At 36.6% G+C, this 18,126-nt stretch overlaps 1 non-coding gene across 1 annotated transcript in view; it reads left to right on the top strand.

Moving 5' to 3' along the window:
* The first annotated feature begins 316 nt into the window (after window positions 1–316).
* LOC102733702 (uncharacterized) overlaps window positions 317–18,126 on the top strand; it is a 111,101-nt gene continuing 93,291 nt past the window's right edge. The window contains exon 1 of the transcript XR_014141515.1: window positions 317–543. This is a non-coding gene — a transcript (uncharacterized LOC102733702). The remainder of the gene's footprint in view (window positions 544–18,126) is intronic.

The raw sequence follows: 18,126 nt of genomic DNA, 5'->3' as shown, positions 1-18,126 counted from the left end.
ATTAATGGATTCCTCCCTTACCTCCAAGAGTTTATTTTTGAAAATCTTCATTTTTACCTAAGGGATGGTCTCCTAAACTATCAGATTTAAACAGAACAATGTGAAAAATCTGATCTCAATAAATTAGGAATTTTCAGTTGTTTTCCAGCTTCAAAAATGAGGACTGGCAAAAATCATTTTCCTGCTTTCAGTAAACTCTGGATTTCCAGCTCTAGAATGAACATGAGACTCTTCCATCTTCAGCTATTGAAAATGAGTGTACTCAGTAATGGACTAACCTGGCCTGTGGTTCTCTCTGGTTGTTTTCCTTCACAGCAACACCCCTGAACTCACTTAAGCCTCCAAGGGTGGACACTGCTCCAGTGGTTGCATCTCCCTATCAAAGAAGAGATTCAGACAGATACTGTGGGCTCTGTGCAGCCTGGTTTAACAATCCTCTCATGGCCCAGCAACATTATGATGGCAAGAAACACAAAAAGAATGCAGCAAGAGTTGCTTTATTAGAACAACTTGGTACAACTCTGGATATGGGGGAACTAAGAGGTAAGAGAAACTCTTAATTTCTGCCACAGAACTGGGCTTTCAGAGAAAGATTGTGTTTTCACAAACTGCATTGATTACTAAGGAAAAATCTAGGCTCATCTAAAAGGAATAGAAGGAAAAGGAAATGAGCAGAAAACTAGCTTAATTTTTGTAATCTCCTTCATTTCAAACTCTTTGTTATTTCCATATTTTTATTGACATTTTTCAGATTGAAGCCACCCATATATGAACCAGATATTTTCCTTCTGCTTTACCTTTTTTTTAAGAGGAGGGGGGAGGGGGAAGGAGCAGAGGGCAAGGGAGAGAGAAAATCTCAAGTAAGCTCCATGCCCCGTGCGGAGCTTGATGAGGGGCTCTATCTCACAACCCTGAGATCATGACCTGAGCTGAAATCAAAAGTCAAATGCTTAACTGACTGGACCACCCAGGCGTACCTCTGCTTTATCTTTAAACACCTTTGCTATCGAATGCTTTAGTACATGAGCAACATGAGAGAAGATGCTAAAAGGGCCAAATAGCATTATCTTATTAAAACTTTTGTGCTTTTGTGACTCCAACCCAAATGAAGCAGCATGTTGACTCTATTTAATAGCTTAAAACAAGCCCAAATCCCTTTAGTAGAAATATCTAGGAAGCTGGGTAAGATGGTTCCACCATATGGTCAATACCCAGCTTCCTCACTGCACCCTTCCAGATGTTTTCTCAAGTGATAGAAAGAATGCAGCATTTGAAATTCATATGGGGTTTCACAGAAGCTGCTGAGTAGAGACTCAGGAACCATAGGGGAGGATCATCCTGTGGATTCCTTAGGAAGACATACACCAATTCGTGGGATTTGATAGAATCTTTCATCATCAACAACCACTTAAACATTTTTTGATCACCTAAACATTTTTGATCAACTCATGCTGGCATTGTATGAGTAGAACAAAATCATATAAAATATTTTTTTCTGAGAAAATATATGTTTTCAGGAAAATAATTTTGAAAAGGGTGCTATGAATACTATACTTCAAGTGTTATATGGGCTAGATGAGCTTTTATGGGCTGGCCAAGAATCATTATTCATAATAGCTCTAATAACAAAATTTGCAATTCAATTTTGAGAATTTCAAGAATGCAATCTGAGTTTTAACTGGGGTCTGTGTGTAGCCTACGATTCTTTCTCTAACTGGGCTATGAGCCTCCAAGAGAGGTCGTTGTAGTCAGGAAATGTGCTGGTACAATTCTAGACCAGATAAGTGGGACTGAAAATCATGCTGTGTGAGCTGAAGGGGTAGGGGTGGGGGGCAAGTTACTTCTGGTTTTTGTTGGTTGAAGAAGACTTCATCCAGGAAAAGGATTTGAATGGGAACTAGAAATGTAGGTAGCATTTCAGCAAGCCGTCCAAGTGAGCAGATTCATATTCGCACAGGCAAAGAGGCAGGAAAGCATAAGCTGTAGCTGGCAAAGACACACGTTATCATGAAAGAATCGTCTCATACCATATAGATTTAGGATTGGAGGTCCATTAGTATATCTATAGAGCTTGATTAGAGATGGATTTTTCCAAGATATGTAATTAAGAACAACAAATAAGAACAAGACGTTAAAAACACTTTATTTCGGGTTTGTTTTTAGCTATAGAAAAACAACACAGGGCTTCATCATTCAGAATGTTGGATAATTTCATCTCAGAGCCTTTTGAATTGTTGGTGCTATTGCTTTTTGTTGGGGGATTTCTTGTATTCTCTATGTCTTGTTAAAAAATACAGAAAGAGTCACTCCATAGCTGAAGGCCTTCCCAAAACTCGCTGTTACTGGCAGATAACAAGTTGGCTCAGTGACTCCTTCACGGCAGGGCACTGAAGGAGAAAAATAGGGCTTTATTTATGTTTTGTGCCAGATATTATGACTTGTAGAAGAATTATTTCTCGAGCACATTCTTCTTGTCTATTTTGAATTATCAGTGCTGCATCTTTTATGTACAACCACATTTAATGACTTGGGTGTCTGAATTCTGTAACATTTGAGCAGCTTGTCTTTTATACAGAAGACAAAAAGGGCTGCTCTTTGACTTAATAACTCAATGTGGCTATGACTCAGTAGCACATGAGATGCGATTAACATTGAACACAATGTCCTTGAAACCAACCTTTTCACCCCCCCAAGTGACATTTTGATATATGTTTATTCAGGCATTAAATATTAAGGAATAAAGCAAGAAGATAAACCAGCACACACACACACACGCACACACACACACAAACACACACGCACACCCCTATTTCTGGAATGCTTCTAATGCATTATCAATTACTAAGGACAAAAACTACTAATTAGTAAATATAGGTATATCTATAACTTTTTAAACACTCATGTCATGCAGCTCGAGCACAATATGACAACATTTCAGGCTTTCTTTCTTTCATAGAACTCAGTTTTTTAAGCACTACACCATTTACTTATTTATTACGGTTTTCCTGATTTTCTGTCTTCCTCTCTACTCCTATAGATTGTTAGATTGATGCCTGTTTTGCTCACTGATGTGTTCAAAATGCCTAGGACGATGACAGACACAGAGTAGGTACTCAATAATTGCTGAATAGATAGTGGAAGCAAAAACTTTTAAAAATCACCTAAAAGCCTACATTCTTAACATGATAATCATTTTTATTTCTAAAAGGATCCTGGCTGAATGATTTTTACAAGAAATTATGATTGTTTTCTTCTAATTTTTAAAAATGATGTCTATTTTACATACTATGAAATGCAGACATTAAGTGTTATACAGTTCAGGGGGTTTTGACAATACAAACACCTGTATAACCCACACACCTATTAAGATATAATTTATCCATCCTGAGAAAACTCCCACGTGCCCCTTCCCAGTTCATCCAACTTCCCATTCCAGGGACCCACTTTTCCTATTTTAGTTTTGCCTATTTTTAAACTTCATATAAATGGAGCAGACGTGTGTATTTCGTGTGTGTTTCTGGCTTTTCTTACATAGCATATTGTTTTTGAAATGTATCCATTTCTTGCATATAAAGCAGAATAGCTCCTTGCTTTTTATTGCTGAGTAGTATTCTGCTATACAAAAGTTCCACAATTTATCTATTCTCCTCTTGGATGTTTTTGTGTTTGTGTGTGTGTGTGTGTGTGTGTGTGCGTGCGCTATTTTGAATAAAGCTTTCATGAACATTCTTTTTTTGTTTCTGTTTTGGCCAACGTATGTTGTACTTATCTTGGTAAATACCTGGGAGTAGAATTGCTGGGTCATAAAGTTGGGAGTATTTTTAACTATGTAAGGAATGGTCAAAATATTTTCCAAAGTAGCTGCATTCTTTTGCATTCCCTAAAGCAACATAAATAAATTCCACATTCTCACCAATATTTGTTTTTGTCAGTTTTCAAAATTTTAGCCATTCTAGTGGATGTAGAAAAGTATTTCATTATGGCTTTAATTTGCATTTCCAAGTTGACTAATGATGTCAAACACTTTGAATGTGCTTATTGGTCATTTATTTATCTTCCTTTGTGAGGTATCTGTTCATGTCTTTTGTCTACTTTAAAAAGTAAACAAGTCTTGGTTGTTTGTCTTTTTATTATTGAGTAATAGGTAGGAGCTTTTCATATATTTTCAATACACATCCTTTGTCAGATATACGCATTGCAAATATTTTCTCCTAGTTTGCAATTTAGCTATTCATTTCTTTAAATGTCTGGTGAACAGACATTACTAAATTATAAAAGTCTGATTAATCTTATTTTCCCTTTTATGATCATTGCTTTTTGTGTCACATCTAAAAAATCTTTGCCTTCACTCAAGATCAAAGATGTTCTTACATGTTTTTGTCTACGAATTTCATAGGTTTAGCTCTTATATCTAGGATTATGATGTATCTCAAACTAACTTTTGTGTATGGTATGAGATAATAATAGGAGTTGAAATACATTTTGTTTCATGCATTCACCAAGTTCTTACAGAAAATTTGTTGAAATATCTTCTTTTCCTCATTGAATGATCTTGGCACAGTTATTGAAAATCTGTTGATTGCACATGAGTCACTTTGTATCCAAGCTATTGTGTTCCATTGATTTCTTTGTGTTGTTTATGCCAGTACCACATTGTATTGATTCTTTTAGCATTATGGAAGTCTTGAGATCAGGTAATGCAAGCTCTCCAGCTTTGTTCTTCTTCCTCTGTATTGCTTGGCTGTTCTAAATCCTTTGCATTTCAATATAAATTTCAGAATCAGCTTGTCAATTTCTACACAGAAAGCTTGTTGGAATATTGAATGGGATTGAATTTAATCTATATATCAATTTGGGGAGATTTATTTAATTTCTTCATAGTACTGAGTCTTCCAATCCATGAACATCTTATATTTATTTATGATTTTTTTCAAGTTCTGTCAGCAACATTCTGTAGTTTTCAGTGTAAAAGTTTTGCACATTTAAAAAAAATTTCTCAAGTATTTTCTATTTAATGCTAATATAAATTCCTTTTTTTGAAATTTCATTTTTATGTGTTGATTACTGAAATAGAAAATGCAGTTGATTTCTCTATCTTGGTCTTGATTCCTGTAACCTACACATAACTTTCTACCATTCTTGGTATATAATTAAATAGCACAAGAAATTCCACCTTTTGTATTTTTTGGTATGCACACTATTTAGTCATTGGAAACTCTCTATTTGTGTTAACATTCTTGTCTTCCTTTGCTTCAAGTGGGAAATCAAAGTTTAAAAGTTATTCTTGTAGATTAGCAAAGAATTTTAAATGGGATTGGCCTAAATGGTCATTAATATGCATAACCTGGTTACTGATTCAACTTTAGTGTTATTTGTTCCCGAAAACAGATGTCTCTACTTCCAAGTTTTAATTTAACAAGAAAAATAGTCATCCTTTTCTGAATATAGAGTACAATGTAGAAAACAAAGGAAGTCATTGAATTATGAAATTACAAAATTCAATGATCACAAAGTACTTTAGAGATTTTTATAGTTTAAATTCTTCTTGCTAGCATAAAACACAGATATTAGGTAGTTTCTTATTTAGAAATAGTGACTATATAAACTATGAAATTATAGTTAGGTGGAAATAGAATATACATTTTGCAGATCTTTATTATTTATTCTTTTAAATGTTGTAGGGTAGAAAATGCAGTTATTTCATTGTTTCAGAGGAAACTAGAAGTCTGGTGCAATTCTCTTCTGAAGATACAGAGTAAAGGAACTCACTTGAAAATTTAATAATGTTTCTGAGCATAAAGAGGCAGATAGTGTTGGGAAGGACATCAAACATCATTGCGTTATATTCCTTTTTCCTCCCTCTCTTCCTCCCTTCCAGCTTTCTTTCCTTCTTTCTCTCTTTCTCTTTCTTTTTTACAGAGCAGCATTGTGAGGCCCAGAGAAGTGACATGACTGTTTCCCTTCTAAACTATGGCTAGACCCACAACTCCTGATTGTGTGCACACCAATTCCTAGTGACTCATCATTGACTAAATAGAACTCTGAATAATTAACTCTTTTAAAAAACAGTTGAGTTTGGGGACTTATCTATTTTTAAATGCATAAAACTTGCTTTGAACTAAAGTATAGAATGGGCATAGTCAACTCTCAGTTTTCTGGGAATGAATCACTTACAAAGTGACTTATATAGCTTTAATGAAGGAGTTTTCCCCACATTCATGACTCCATCTCAGCTGGAGTGAATATAGAAATGCAAAGAAATCATATTCACTATTCACAAGGACCTGGTATTGGGAAGCAAAGTTCTGTGAAGAGAAAACATATTCCCTAAGGGGTCACTAGAATTTATTACTCTCTCTATAATGCAGTCTCTGCCTTTACTAGTGGGAATGGGGATTAATTTCTAGGGGATACAAGAAGCTTATATAGGACTTCAAATCATTAAAGTAGCATGTGAGTCAGAAAGAGCTGACCCATCTCAAAATGAACAGAACACTGGAGTGAGAGATTTTCGCTCTTTGGGTTATTTCTGCTGTGGACTTTCAGGTGATAATGGGTTGTCTGTCTCATACTTTGTCCCACTTAATCTTAGTTTAGTCTTTGCTCATATCTCATTCAGGAGACAGCTTAGTCCCATCATTCAGTGACAACCCTCTATCTCGTTACCTAAGATACCTGTGCAGGGGTGCTTAGGCATTGGGTCTGCTCCAAAGTCTGCTCCAGTGGAAAGAAAGGTGTTCTGGGTAAAAAATGAAAAGTTTTCAAAGTCAACCAGTCCAAGTATTGCTGTGTAAAAATCACCTCAAAGTATGGAGGCTTAAAAAAACGATAGAGTTTTACTATCTCCCAGTTTCTGTGGGGGGAATTTGGAAGTGGCTTGGCTGGGTGATTCTGGAAAATTTAAAAAACTGAATGAAAGAAGAAAGAAAAGGTGATTCACTCATGTGTTGGCAGGAGGCCTCAGTTTTTCTGCTCATGGTCATTTCCCAGGATTTGTCTTAGATGCTCCTGCTATGGTGACTGGCTTCCCAAGACTGAGACATTTAAGAGAGACCAGGTAGAATGCTTGAAAGTTGCATAGCATCACCTGCATCACATTTTATTCATCAGAAGTCAATACCAGATCATATCCAAGGGCTGGTAGAACATTAGACTCCATCTTTTAGGAGAGGATTGTTAGAGAATGTGGGGACATTTTAAAACCACCATGATCAGTCAGAAAGCAAGTGGACCACTGACATATGTGATAACCACTATTCTGCCACACACTTGTAGACTTTAGCGTGAAAAGCATCTCATCTACAGGTGGAATTAATATATGCAATAGACATATCAAGTCAAGGATTTCATTTTTTTAAACTAAAATCGAACAGATTTCTGCCTATCTTCATTAGAACCAAGAAAATAGTCTCTCTGTGTTCCTCTGCCAAGGTCTGGGCCTTGCCTGATAGATATCATGGCTGGGGTCAGCAGACACAGGACATACCATACCATCTGAAGTTTGCTTTCATCCAACAACCATCCTTTCTTCATCCAACAACCATACTCCCTTTGTGATTGGCCAATCCAATATGCCTGAGGGATTCCAAAGATTTGGGGACCAAATTAATTAGAGTTAACAACTTGATTGTGGGTTCCCAATCTCCATGTGAGTTGATAGAAACAGAAGTTCCAATCAAGATTTTAGAAACAGAAATCTTGTTATATGTTATTGCTTGGTTTCCTCTCTGATTCTTTATTTATTCATTCACTTTTTATTCATCTGCTAATATTGAACTCCTACTATATACCAGGCATAAAGTGTTGGAGATACAACAGTGAATGAGAGAAAAAGGTCTCTATCTTGGGAAGAAGACAGAAAATAAAGAAGTAAAATATTTTTAGCCTGTAGCAAATGCTAAAGGGATAAAAGTGAGGTGATATAATAAATAATGAAGTAGAGGTAGGTTTCTTTAAATGAGATGATTAGTGACAGCTTTACAGAGAAGCTGACATTTTGGACTATGACCTGAATGAGGGGGAGCATCCAGATATGAAGTACCTGCTCATTTTTTTGCAGAGGAACTAGCAAGTGCAAAAAGGGCTTGGGGAAGGGGCTTGGTACATCTGAGTGGGGAAGGGGCTTGGTACATCTGAGTACTAATGGTCGGCAGAGTGCCTGAAGCTAATAAGAGGGGTAAAAAGTGAGATTGGGTTTAGATAGAGTCACATTGTGCAGATCTTAATGGGTCATTGTGAGAATTTTGATTTATTCTAAGTGCACATAGGTGATTGCAGCTCATCTTACTTGTGAATCCACATGATCCACTTTTTTCTCTACCGATGGGCTAGCTTCATTTCCACTCTAGGTCACCTCTCTTCCCTCTGTTTTGCTCCTGTCATTCCTGTGAATACACCCTTTACATACTTCCTTTGTTCAAGGCTACATTTCTCATGCCGCTAGCAGATTTTTAGGGTAGCAAAACTTTCTGGCCAGAGATCATCATTCATTTATGTTTTACAGGGCTAAAAAAACAAAACAAAACAAAATGCTCTGGTAGTTCTCTTTAGTGTATAAAGGAAAGAACAACTGACCTATGTTTCCTTCATGATGTTGGCTGTGGGTGAGTGAATGCTTTGGAGAAGAGAAATTTCTTTTTTTTTTTTTTTTAAAGATTTTATTTATTTATTTGAGAGAGAGAGAATGAGAGACAGAGAGCACGAGAGGGAAGTGGGAGAAGCAGACCCCCTGCTGAGCAGGGAGCCTGATGCGGGACTCGATCCCGGGACTCCAGGATCATGACCTGAGCCGAAGGCAGTCGCTTAACCAACTGAGCCACCCAGGCGCCCCGAGAAGAGAAATTTCTTGGCAGTCATTGAATTGAGAGGAAACTAAGCTCAGGAACAGCATATTGGCTACTGCAGAATAGCAGGGCTATTAAATTGGAATGTATTAGGTGTATTCGGGCATGTTAGGAGCAGTTGATTCATGGGAAAAATGGACCTAACAAGTACACACTGAAGTTTTCATTTTAGAACAGAGGATTCTGGCCACTGATTAAACCTTGTCTAATTAGGCAAGTAGAAGAGCCAGACTGCTTAAGTATGGAAATGTAAAGGGGACAGTGGGAATGGAGCAGTGACTACTGGACTTTCATATCAGTGGAGTCAGGTGGGCCTTGAAAGACAACTAGAAGCTATTCAGGTTGCGCAGTGGAGTGGGACAACTTTGCAGGCTGAAGATAGAGCCTATGAAAAGGCATGGCAGTAAGGGAAACAGGGCCCCTTTGAAGAGCTATGGTATGTCTGGAGCTTAATGTCAGGTTTGGGATTAATGGGAGAAGTAGCTGGAGAAATAGAGTCAGATCATGATAGGAGTCGAATACTTTTATTTAACCCTGAACACTGTTGGAGGGATTTCAAAATTTTTGGCAGGAAATTTGCATTTCTTTTTTTTTTTTTAAAGATTTTATTTATTTGACAGAGAGAGCACAAGCAGAGGGAGACAGAGGGAGAAGCAGGCTCCCTGCTGAGCAAGGAGCCTGATGTGGGACTCGATCCCAGGACTCTGGGATCATGACCCGGGCCGAAGGCAGCCGCTTAACGGACTGAGCCACCCAGGTGTCCCAAAATTTGCATTTCTGAAAGAAGTTGCTATAGACAGCAGCGTGAAGGGTGGGTTAGGAAGTAGACAGAAGACAGGGAGATTTTTTGGAAGGCTATTAGCTTAATCCAGTGAGAAATTATGCCAACTTGAATTAAAGAAAATAGTAGCATTGAGCATAGAAGTAAAGGGAACAAAATGAGAAAAAAAAATTGGATATGAGTTCAGGTGAATTTGGTGAAGAGTTGACGCTTCACAGCCCCTGACAGCCACCCCTTCCATGGCAGGGCCTGTCCATGATTTACTCTTAACTTACCATGCCACATCCCACACTACTGTGAGAGTCTTCTTCTGAATCGTGAATCCCAGCTCTGAGCATTTGGTTTTATCAGTCCTGATACTTTTAACCCAGTTTTGGTCTTGTCAAAAAATCTTGAGGGCAGAGTGGTCCATGTCTTATTCTTCTGAGCATCACTGACAGAACCCAGAACAACACACTGCTGATAGAAAGTCCTGAATGAATGTCCAGGGATTTGAATGGTCTTATCCTGTTAACCAACTTGAAGACCATAATCCATATTTTTCAATTTCTAAGTGCAATCAGAATTATGCATCTCAAGTTGATGATTGAACATTTCCTAGTGCTTAATACTTAATAAAAAATTACTATGTCAAGTTAGGTGCCTTTTTATTGCATTTAATAAATCAAAACAAAAACATTAGTTCATTCCTTATGCTAATATTTTCAATCTCTGAAAGCTGTATGTATTTTATCTAGTTAAGAATCAGCAGAAAATAGGACCTTTAAGCAGATATGATAATTATAGAACACATTTCTAAATTGAATGGTAGGGGAAGAGGTGCCAGAAGGAAATACTCAGCTTAGATTACACCTGGTTATTTTTGCATTATTATTTTTAATGTGTTTTGACACCTCAGCTGTTGCATATAGACTCACTCTGATCTTCAGAGCCCACATTTTGGGTTAGATAATTCAACTGCTTAAATGGCTCATGTTCCCATCATATTACTGAAGTGGGAAAATAGTGTGATATAGAAGAGATCATTTTCATTCATTCATTCATTCATTCACAGTTACTAGGTGTCTATTATGTGCAGGCTTTGTGGCTGAAGTTATATAGAATACTGAAATGTCTGACTCTTCTAAATCTCAAAGGGCTTAAAGTCTGAAGAAGGGGAGGAGAGTAAGATAATACCTTTATGGAAATAAATATAACACAAAATATGAAGAAGAAATGAGAGCTTAGGAGTTACTGCAGCCCAATGCATTGGGATTTGAAAATCAAAGAGAAATTACTTCCAACTTGGAGTTAGCATCATACATATGGAAACTGGTGACCAGGTTCTCTAGAGCCAAGAGATCTGCACGACTAAAAGCATGGAGAGATGGGAAAAGTGTGAGCATAATTAGTAATCAAGTTCAGCGGGGTTAGATGCATAAGTGAGACAAAGCTGGTAAGACAGATCAGAACCAAATTGTAAATAGCTTTGCATGTCAGGCACACCTGTACTTCTTTTGACAGCCACAGACATTTTTCTTTTTTTTGAGTAGGGATATGGCTGGTCCCATGCGTGCTTTACGGGGATTACTGTATGATGGACTGGAGTGGGATGATTCAAGAAGCCAGAAAACCAAATGAAATCAATGTAGAAGCCTGTGTGAAGGCCTGGAGAAGACTGGAGGGTCGGGGGGAGAAGTGGGACAGTGAAAAATATATTTCTCTCTGTACCAGTCAGTGTACTCTTCCCCTCAACAAAATTCAAGGGAGCAGGGGCGTTAGAATTCTGAAAGACACCTTGGCAAGGCCTTGAGAACACTAATAGGAAAAGATATAAATTTAATGAGTAATATGAATAATAACTTAAATTTCTGTTTAATCTCAAATCCAGCAAGGAATGTGGTCAAACATTCACAGTAGTCTATTTACATCCTGTAGAGCAATTCTTTCTTCAGCCAAGACAGATTCTTGTCCATTATTGTTATTAATGAAGCTAATAAATGGAATACTGTCTAAAGAAGCTTGGTTAACTCTTTATCATTACTGACTAGGTTTCAAAAAAGATGAACATGGCTTTTAAAATGGAATCATTCTGCTTCCATTTATGCATTGTGAGGGTGCTCATTAAATAGAGAACTACACACCAACTTGGATTTCTAATTTCAGAATTGGCTAATACATTAGAGACAGCCCCATATTTGATACGTGAAACCAGTGTCCTTGGCTGTGAGGGGTTGACCAAGAAAAGGACAGAAGCCACCAAAACACACCCACCAAAATCCAAGCCACTTAACTGATCTGTAGTTGCCCATTTGGGCTACATTGAGAAAGCTGACAGTATTATGTGAAGCTGATAACCAAGTCATTTTTCTCTCTCTGTACCTTAAGGCCTTTCTTCAGTATTGATTGAAGGTCTCTACTGTTTAGTTTAAGCTCAAGAACTAGGATAGTATTTTGCAAGAGCTCAGCACAATGTTTTCCTAAGGTTCTAGGAACATGTCTCTGTTACACTGGATCTTAAATAGCTCTGGGCTTTGTTAGTGGCATGCATTCATTTGACAAAAGAAGGGATGCTTGCAAAAAGATGCCAAATCAGGAGAAACCGTGCTTCAACAAATAGGAAAACTATTTTGTTTGTTTCTAAAATTATAGCTTTAACTCCATGCAAAAAAAGCAGTCATATGTTCTTTTATTTTAAAGCTGCTGCAGACAGACCTAATTTTCTGCAGTAGGTGGGATTCTAAAAAGTTGATTGTAGGTTGATATTAAAGTATATGAAACAAATGTCAAAGTAGAACATACCTACAGATGTTTTTGTTCACTATCTTATTTTGACTAATTTTTAATGAGCACGTACCATGTGACAGACATTGTGATAAACCCTGGAATATAAAGATGAATGTGAAAGAAGACATTCTTCTGTCTTCAAGAAGTCTATAACATTGTGATTGCTGTGGCAAGTGAAATATTGCAAAAGCTTTCTACTTGAAGGTTTTAGTGTATCTTCTGTATGTAAATGCTTAGATATATGGGAAAGAAAAAAAAAACAGACAAAAGTATAGTCCATTCTACACTTTCAATCTATTTCTCAAATAGGTTCTGCTATTAGAAATTATCATCTCCTGTGAATGTTTCTCCATGAAAATGGGGATTTTATATTTGAGGTTGAGGTAAGGAAGGAATCAGCAGGCATCCTGATAAATTGTGTCTGGAACCTTTGATTGGCTGTATGCCCAGGACCTTAGCTGCTACATGAAAATGGAGAAATTCAATCCCGTAGATGCTTTTTATAATGGAGCCACCTGGAAGAAAGATCTCTTTCTTTATTCATCCATTAGTCACTCAACAAATACTAGGTGATTATTATGTTATAGACATCATGTTCAATGCTGGAGATGCAATAATGAAGAAAGCATGGTCCTTGCCTTCAGGAAACTTCATTGCTAGTAGGAAATTCAAGCATTTTAATATTACTTAAAGACTATGTTTAAAAATCCCCCAATGGTTTACATGCCTTTACTGTAAGAAATGGAAAAATTTCTCCTAAAATCTTGGAAAAACCTCTTTAACTTAAAAATACAAAGCAATAAAACTAAAGATGTCTTTGGAAATATAGAAGCTGGTGGTATGCTGCTAATGGAAACATTATTTACCAAAACAGATCTTTTATTTGGAAGGTGTGTATGATGCCTACATTAGCTAAGTGGACTCTTAGACCTGAATAATGAACAAAAATATGCAATAATTTGAATTTGGAGTCTATTTTTACAAAGTATGACAAATAATGATACATTTACTGAAATAGCTAATGGACCAGTGAAGTGGTAGCATAGCTTTTCACAGATACCAGCTGGCAAACTGTTAAATGATTTGAAATGAGTTATCAAGCACTGCTGTTTTGTAAATAAGTTTTGATTTCCTTTGCCTTTAGATATGAAAAATAGGCATCTATTGCTTAATATGAACCCTTTTGGGGGAAGCCATGGTTTCACAAAATCCTGGTGAATCATTAAGGTTCAGTACAGCGGACTCAGAGTCAGAAACCCTGGAGGTTGAGTCCCAACTCCTGTTACCAAGTAGCTGTGAGAACTTGATGAGCTTCTTCACCTCTCTGGGCCTCAGTTTCCTCTCTATAAAATGAAGGTGTTGGCCTGGGTCATTCACAGTGTCTCTTCTCACATTATCTTCCATTTAGTTTCCTTCTAGGTCAGTGTGAACCACAGAGGTACACTTCCTTATGATTCTACATGCTAGGCATATGGATAGTTTCACCTCCAGAATAAGATTTGGTATATCAGAATGTCCAAGCCCAGTTTTAATGATGAACTGATCCTACCTTGGGCCCATTAGAAAGAGTTTTCTTTTGTCCCCTGTCTATTCTTTTGACAACCCATGGACTTCTGCAGTCCAAGGGCAGTGTAAGAATTGATTCAGGTATGTGGGGATAGCAAAAAGCTTTTGATTTCTATTTAGCTGGAATCTGAACAAACTATATCTCAACTGGCAAACCAACAGAGGAGACACTTCAAGTTATTCCCCTCATACCTGAGACTGTTGACAATCCTCAAAAGTCAGTGCCAACTTTATCTTTTTACTCATCCTGTTATCTTGTCTCTGTTCCATAGCCCTCCCTCAACTTCAAGTGCCCATCTGTAAGTTTCCTATTTTAGTTCTCAGACATAAAAGTTCTCCAGTGGAATCAGTGGTCATTGGCCTCTATAATACACATGCACACACATGTATCCACATATACATACATGATTGCTAATCATATATATTGTTTTGTCTCTCATTTTTGCAAGAATGGCACCATGTGAATGGAATTCACCATTGTTGCTACCCAGTCATGATCTACTCTAGTAATAGTGGAGTAATTCCTATTGAATCAACCCCTACTTATAATTATAAACTCTGATCAAAATATTAAAATCATTTACTTGAAGGCAATGAAGAACATTCAAAAACAAGCAGGAACTTGAGGAAAGTGAATACTTGGAAGAAGAAAACAACATTGAGTGGTTTCCCCCATTTTTATAGCTTTTTAACTCAGGGCTGACCCAAGACAGCACCAAGCTGGTTAGCTAAGACTCAGATAAAAGCCCAAAGTCTTACTGGTTCAAAGAACCAGAGGAAAGAGTAATGGGGTGCATAGTACTGGGAAGTTGAGGGAAAATTAAAGAAAGGAGAAAGCCATAGAGGGGATGGCTCAGATTTTATGTATATACTCTGCCTAAACTTGTACCTAATACCTAAGCAGCACATCTATGAGGCCAACTACAAACAGCCTCGTTAAAGCTAAAAGTATTGAGCAGAAATTTTAACTGCTGCCCCCTCTTAACGCACATACCACTGGGGAGGCAGAGTTTGCAGTATGAGTTCAGCTAAGTTCACTGCCTGCTTTAAAAATCAGTACTCTTTGGAGAAATATAACAAAATTTAGAGTTTACACAATGAATCATCATGTCCAGATACAGTACTAAATTAATATATATGCATATGAAGAAATAGGAAAATGTGACCCATATTAAAAAGAAAATGCAATCAATGGAGATAATACTGAGATAATCCAGCTAATGGATATGCTCAGAGACACAAAAGAAAATATATTCATAATGAGTAAGGGAATAGAAAATATAACTAGTAACAGAAATAAAAAGAACCAAGTGAAAATTTTAGATCTGAAAAATAAAACATTCAAAATTTAAAAATTACTGGATGTGTTATCCTCTCCTTCCCCCCTGCACTGGATGTGTTTATAATTAATTGGATTGATGAAAGAGTCAGTGAACTTGAAGTTAGATCAATAGAAATCATCTGATCTAAAGAAATCAGAAAAAAACATTTGCAAAGAATAAAAACATCCTAGCAGTGATTGACAATGTCAAAAATTCTAATATCTGTGAAAGACACAAATTTACATATTTAAGAAGCTCATGAAGTGATAAATATACAGAAAACCACACCTAGAATCATGCACATCATAGTCAAACTGCTGAAAACAAAAGATTAAGAGAAAATCTTGAAAGTAGCCAGAGAAAAGTTACATACTACAAAGAAAGCAACAATATGAATTATAGCTGATTTCTCATTAAAACAAAAAAATTAAATCCAGAAGTCAGTGAAACTCTTCAAAGTACTGAAAGAAAAACAAACAAACTTGTCGACCAGTAAAAATGTTCTTCAAGAATAAAGGTGTAATAAAGACATTTTCAAATGAACAAAAACTAAAGAATTTGTTGCCAGCAGATCTGCACAACAAGAAGTGCTAAAGAGTTCTTCAGGCTATCCAGAAATACCAGATGGAAAATCAGATCTTCAAGAAGGAATGAAAATCACCAGGCATGATAAATATGTAGATTAGCATAACAGACTTTCTTTTCTCTTAATTACTTTGAAATACATATGATCTTTTCCTATGCCTCTGTTGTAAAAAAAATGAGATGTAATTCAACAGAGATGTAATTCACCATTTCAAAGTATACAATTCAGTGGATTTTAGTATATTCACAAACTTGTGCAACCATGAACACAATCAATTTTAGAGTGTTTCATCACTCCTGTAAGGCCCTCTATCATCAGCAGTTATTCCCCATTCTTCCCAGCTTCCCTGCCACAGCCCCCCATGAGTAGACATTCTGTCTCTGAACTTGCCTGTTCTGGACATATTTCATGTAAATGGAATCCTACAAATGTGCCTTTTCCTGTCTGGTTTTTTCACTTAGCATATTGTTTTTAAGGTTAATCCATGTTGTAGCATGTGCTGTACCCGTACATCATTCATTTTTATTGATGAATAACATTTCACTGCATGGATCACCTTTTGTTTATCCGTTCATCAACTAATAGGCATTTGGGTAGTTTCTGTATTTTGACTATTATGATTAATACAAATTTTAACATTCATGTGAAATTTTTTGTGTAGATATATGTTTTCAGTTCTTGGATGTATATCTAGGAATGATTGGGTATGTGATAACTCTTATATTTAACTTTTTAAGAAACCATAAACCTGTTTTCCAAAAATGGTTGCACTATTTTATATTCCCACTAACAATGTCTGAGTATTCTAGTTTCTTCACATCCTTGTCAACATTTATTATTTTCTATCTTCTTAATTCCAACTATCCTAGTAGGCTAATGACATGAGCATCTTATCATATTGGATATTTGTGTATGTTCCTGGAAAAATACCTATGCATATTCTTTGTCAAGTTGTTTTTTGTTTTTTTGTTTGTTTTAGATTTTACTTATTTATTTGACAGAAAGAGAGAGAGAGAGAGCACAAGCAGGGGGAGTGGGAGAGGGAGAAGCAGGCTCCTCACTAAGCAGGGAGCCCAGTGCAGGGCTTGATCCCAGGACCCTGGGATCATGACCTGAGCTGAAGGCAGTTGCTTAACCAACTAAGCCATCCAGTACCCACTTTGTCAAGTTTTTAATTGAGTTATTTGTCTTTTTATCTTTGGATTTTTATAGTTTGGATACTAGACTTTTAGCAGATACATGATTTGCATTTTTTTCTCTCATCCGTGGATTATCTTTTCAGTTTCTTAGTAGTATCCTCTGAAGCACAAATATTTTTGATTTTGATTAAGTTTATATGTATTCTTTGTTGTTTGTATTTTTGGTATCTTATCTAAGGGAGCATTAGTTAATCTAATTGTCACAAAGATTTACAGCAAATTTTCTTATATCTCTTACATTCAGGACTTTGATCCATTTTGAGTTAATTTTTGTATATGGTTTGAGGTAGGAGTCCAACTTCCTTCTTTTGCATGTGAATATCCAGTTGTACCTGCAGCATTGGTTGAAAAGACTATTTCCTTATTGAATTGTCTTGACATTCTTATTGAACAACAAATGACCATAAATGTATGGGTTTATTTCTGGGCTACCAACTCTGTTCTATTGATCTATAGGTCTCTTTATTCCAGTACCACCCAATCTTGATTACTGTAGCATCATAGTAAGCTTTGAGATCAAGAAGTATCAGTGCTGCAACTTTTTTCTTTTTCTTTTTGTTATTTATTTATTTATTTATTTAAATTTTATTTTATTATGTTATGTTAGTCACCATACAATACATCATTAGTTTTTGATGTAGTGATCCATGAATCATTGTTTTCATATAACACCCAGTGCTCCATGCAGTACGTGCCCTCCTTAATACCCATCACTGGGCTAACCCATCCCCCCAACCCCCTCCCCTCCAAAACCCTCAGTTTGTTTTTCAGAGTCCATAGTCTCTCATGGTTTATCTTTCCTGCCGATCTCCCCTCCTTCATTTTTCCCTTCCTTCTCCTAATGTCCTCCATGCTATTCCTTAGGTTCCACAAATAAGTGAAACCATATGATAATTGACTTTCTCTGCTTGACTTATTTCACTTAGCATAATCTCCTCCAGTCCCATCCATGTTGATGTAAAAGTTGGGTATTCATCCTTTCTGATGGCTGAGTAATATTCCATTGTATATATGGACCCCATCTTCTTTATCCATTCATCTGTTGAAGGGCATCTCGGCTCTT

This window comes from Leptonychotes weddellii, chromosome 2 (genome assembly GCF_054177405.1).
Source record: "Leptonychotes weddellii isolate Sample4059 chromosome 2, ASM5417740v2, whole genome shotgun sequence".
Classification (NCBI taxonomy): Eukaryota; Metazoa; Chordata; class Mammalia; order Carnivora; family Phocidae; genus Leptonychotes; species Leptonychotes weddellii.
Note: the sequence above shows the minus strand (reverse complement) of the source record. Positions and strands in the feature narration are given on the sequence as shown.